The following is a 4,986-nucleotide window of genomic DNA, read 5'->3' on the forward strand; positions in this document are numbered from 1 at the left end:
CATAATATATGTGTGTGTACTGTGTATATTTATTATATATATATATATACAAACATATGCATGTACATATTTAAGAAAAATATGTAATGTTTATATATTAAATGTATTTATATATTTATAAGAATATAAATATATTAATGTACATGAAAATATTTTCAAAATATATACTGTATGTGTGTATTTATATATATACATAATATACACATACATATACAAACATTTTTACAGCACTATTTGTAACATGTAATGTATACCCAAATTCCCAAACAGCTGTCAATCAAAATCAAAATCAAACTAAAATATTATATTTAAAGTTTTTTTTTAATCACTGATTGTAAACTACATTGGCACAATCATCAGAGATGGAGCAGTCAGAAGCAGTTATTTGTGTAAATGCAATGCAAAACATTAGCATGTTTTCCTCCATCATCATGTCCCTTTAGGGGCGCCGTAGAGCTCTAGTAATCCAGATTCAGAAATCTGGAAAAGTGTGTATCTGGATCAGAGTGATCCAATCCAGTTTTGCTTTGAAAAACCAGCACAAAACTAAGATGTGTTCCCTGATCCTGGATCGATAAACATGGGATCTCCAAATCCAGATAATTCTGATCCAGACTAAACTGGCCCCTGAAGTGGAATAATGTTGTTGTGGTTTATTAGATATGAACTCTTTGTGCTTGCGCTCTGGAAACACCAGCTCTTTGAGCCCGAGAGGTTTGGAGGTCTGATCTTCAGCAGCGTTGGAGCCGTGGAGGCCGTGAAGAGCTGCTTAGACTCTCAGAAACACAGACACAGTGAGTCTGGATCAGCAGATGCAGGAAACCATGCTACAAGCCTCTGGAGATGTTTTTGCTTCATATTGGATGGCTAATATGTTATTTTTTTGTTATATATTATAGTATGTCATAAAATTTAATTTGAACAAAAGAGCAACTCTGCCATATAGGATTTACAAATGCAGAGTTATTTTAGTATCATTATAGTTTGTATTAATATTTTGAATCAGTTTATATTTTTCTATTTTCATTTGAATTTTAGTTAATGTTTTAGTGATTTTGCTCTGTATTGTTGTCATCTTTAGCAGTTTGTCTGTATAGTTTTAATTCATTTTTATTTCAGTTTTAGTTTTTGTTATTTCAAATTAAGCCAAATTAAATGAGAAATGTTGGCATGGCAACTAGCTGAGATAAAAAGAAATTCAATATTTGTTATATTTTATTTTCACAGTTAACATTTATTTTATTTCAAGTAACAAACATGTTTTTTAATGGTTTTAATTATAGTTTCAGCTATAAATAACCTTGAACTGCAATAAAAGTTATAAAATGAATTAGTTGTTATGTGTAAGTGTGTGGAAGGATAATATGAAAAGTGCTGATGATCTTTCAGATGTAGAAACTCATAAATGTGGGGCATTATTTCATTCATATATTTATATTATTATATTTATATTAATTCAGTTATATTAATTCTCAAACATTAAAGCAGTGTTTCTGTCTTTGATTTTCTAGGGAATGCATGAATTAAAAAAAGTTTAGCTTGAATACAATGATAAAAGCATCTGTCAAATGCATGCATGTAAATGTTACTGTCTGTATAAGAGAATAAGAGTTTAGTAAGTGCTCACAGTAATCTCAGCCACTACAGGCCACAGTTTTTATCACTTTTCATAATAAATGGTTGGATGGATGATTAAAATGATGAAGACACTTCAAGAAAATGCCTGATTTTGGACCATTACAGTTTTATTTTGTGTTGTGACAAATATATTATGACAGTTTAGCATAGTATTTGTAGTATTGTAGTTCATTTATGTTGTTTTTGTTCTACAGAATGGGACGCAGTGAAAGACAAATGGAATGAAAAGTCAGTTTATGTGGTTGGAAAAGCGACAGCATCTTTAGGTATGAAATCATTTCACACACACACACACACACACACACACACTCGCACACTCGCACACACGCACACTCACACACACACACACACATAATTTATACTTTACAGACCGTATATTCTATTGCCCTTTACCAACCCTACCCCTAAACCTACCCGTTACAGGAAACTTTGTGCTATTTTACTTTCTCAAAAAAACTCATTCTGTATGATTTATAAGCTTGTTTCCTCATGGGGACCTCAAAAATGTCCCCACAAGGTCAAAATTTACTGGTATTACTATACTTGTGGGGACATTTGGTCCCCATAACGTGATGAATACCAGGTGCACACACACACTCACACACACACACAAACACGCACACACGCACACACTCGCACACGCACACACACACACACACACACACACACTCACTCACTCACACACACACACACAGATCAGAGTGTAAGCACACAATTATCAGTGTTTCAGGAGTGCGCTAATGAGACGAGGCCGTTAACATCTGCTGGAAATCATCACTGTGTTCTGCATAAACAGCGACTGATTGATAAAAGCAGTGTATGATTTCTGACACGATGACTCTCTGATTCATTACATTCAAACACAGCAGAACAACAACAAACACTCATCATCATCATCCTCAGCATCAGCAGCATTTCCTCTCGTTTAACATGTTCATTATGCTGATAATCACTGTACTAATAAATGATTGTGTTTACAAGAATAGTTCATCCTTAAATGAAAATTCTGCCATCATTTGCCTGTCCTGAACCTGTTTTTCTTTCCTCAACAAAACTTAAAAGGAGAAATTTTGAACGTAAAAAATAAGCTGTTTTACATACAGTACACAAAATAAATGGTGACTTGGACCGGCAAACTTCAAAAATCACACTGTGAGCCAAACCATATTTATCTGTGAGGAATAGAGCCACGGTTGTTGTTCACTAATAATATTTCCTTTTATTGCAGCTCTGAAACCTTATTCAACATCAAACCTGATGCAACACATGTTAATGCATGTTTAATTTCAACAAGCATGCATTAAATTGATTGACTTTTACATTGCTACAATAAATAAACAAATAAATAAATGCTCTTCTTTTGAACTTTCTATTCGTCAAAAAAAAAAAGCAGAACCATTTTAGTATCATTGATAAACTATTATAGTTTTTGTTAATATTTTGAATTAATTATTTTTATTTTATCACTTTTCATTTTAATTTTTGGTGAAAGTTTTAGTAATTCTGTTGTTTTTGTCATTTTTATTAGTTTTTTATTTTTACTTATTTTTTTATATTTCTAGTTTTTGTTTAGTTTAAGCTATTTTAGTACTTTATTAAAACTAAACAAAAAAGAGAAATGTTGCTTTGGCAAATAGCTAAAAAATATTTATAGAAATTCTGTATATATTATCATTTTTATAAAAAATATTTACAAAGAATATTTTTATATATTTTATGTTATTTCTGTTGCTTTCAATTTATGATTTTTAAAAATTATTTTAGTTTTAGTTAACAAAAATAACTCTGAGCTGTTTTCAACATTGATAATAATAAATTTATAATAAATGTGACACTGAAAACTGGAGTAATGATGCTGAAAATTCAGCTTCGATCACAGAAATAAATTACATTTTACAACATATTCACAGAGAAAACAGTTATTTTAAACTGTAATACTATTTCACAATTTTTACTGTATTTTTGATCAAACAAATGCAGCCTTGATGAGCAGAAGAGACTTCTTTCAAAAACATTAAAACACTTAGTGTACAGCAAACAGCCTCAACACTCGTTTGCATGATCTCACAGACTGAAGGAGAGACGGTTCTTGTTGGTCATTATTCTCATTCACATGTTCTTCCAGCAGAAGAAAAGACAAGTTCTCTGTCTATACATGTGTTCAGTGTAATTTAAACTAAGACACTATCTGTTATTCTTGGTCAACAGCTGCCAAAGCCCCTCCCCTTCCTTCTCATTAATATGCAAATGAGCAGCTCTGGACAGAGGCATGATGTCTTCAGTGTGAATGGAGCTGAATAATACATCGCATGTTTGAAAAGTGAATCTAAAGGCATCTTTACACAGCTGAGTTAAGGCTGCTCTGTGCCACATTAAAGACAAAATTAAGCCTGCTCTGACCCACCTCAGCTCCTGTATTAAAGTATTCAATTCTAATTTCTGAAATGCATTTATGCCACCTCTAAGCAGCATTAAACAGTCTGAGTAAAGACACGAAAACGCCACTTCAGAAGTGCTTCTGAGCCATATTTGCAAAGCAAAGAAGCAAAAAGTCTTGTTTTCTAAAAAAAAAAAATGCATCATGCTTAAAACAAGAACTAACATCTGTGTGGTCAGAAAAAAAATAATCAGGCTTTCCTTTTGAATTAAGATTCATTTGCAGATATTTTCTTGTTAGGCATAAGCTCACTTTATTTAGATGCATTTTTTTTTTTTTTAGAAAATAAGACTCTTTTGCTTCTCAAGTAAATGCATCTTGATTTAAGAATGTTTAGATATTTGTACTGGAAAACAAGACCAAAATACTGAATAAGAACATCATTTTTTGCAGTTTTCTCACAGCTAAACTTCATAGTAAAGTTTCATTAGTCCTAGACTAAACTAGTGAAACATGTTGAAACCTGAGAATAATGTTCAGTGTCTTGCTACAAAGAAAATCTGCCTTTTAAAGCTTCCATGAAATAATGACTTCATTCAGTGTTAGTCTGTGAATAACTCATGTCAGCTGTATTTGAGCTTATAATATATATACTCCCACTCCACTCATCTGACACATTTAAATGATCCAAAACTGCTTTCAGAGCTGCTCTCTACAAATAATACTGATCAAATATAATGATCATTAAACCAGTATCACGGTGACTCGTTCATGTATGCATTTTTTAATTTATTTATTTCTCATTTAACTTTATCCTGATGTATACTTAAATAACTAAAAATGACATAAAAACGAATAAAAACTAAGACATTAAAAACAAAAACTAAAAATGACAAAAACACACAACAAATGTACTAATACTGAAAACAGTGTGTGTGTGTGTGTGTGTGTGAGAGAGAGAGAGTGTGTGT

Source organism: Sinocyclocheilus rhinocerous, unplaced genomic scaffold, assembly GCF_001515625.1.
Source record: "Sinocyclocheilus rhinocerous isolate Xijiao unplaced genomic scaffold, SAMN03320098_v1.1 scaffold3237, whole genome shotgun sequence".
NCBI classification, from domain to species: domain Eukaryota; kingdom Metazoa; phylum Chordata; class Actinopteri; order Cypriniformes; family Cyprinidae; genus Sinocyclocheilus; species Sinocyclocheilus rhinocerous.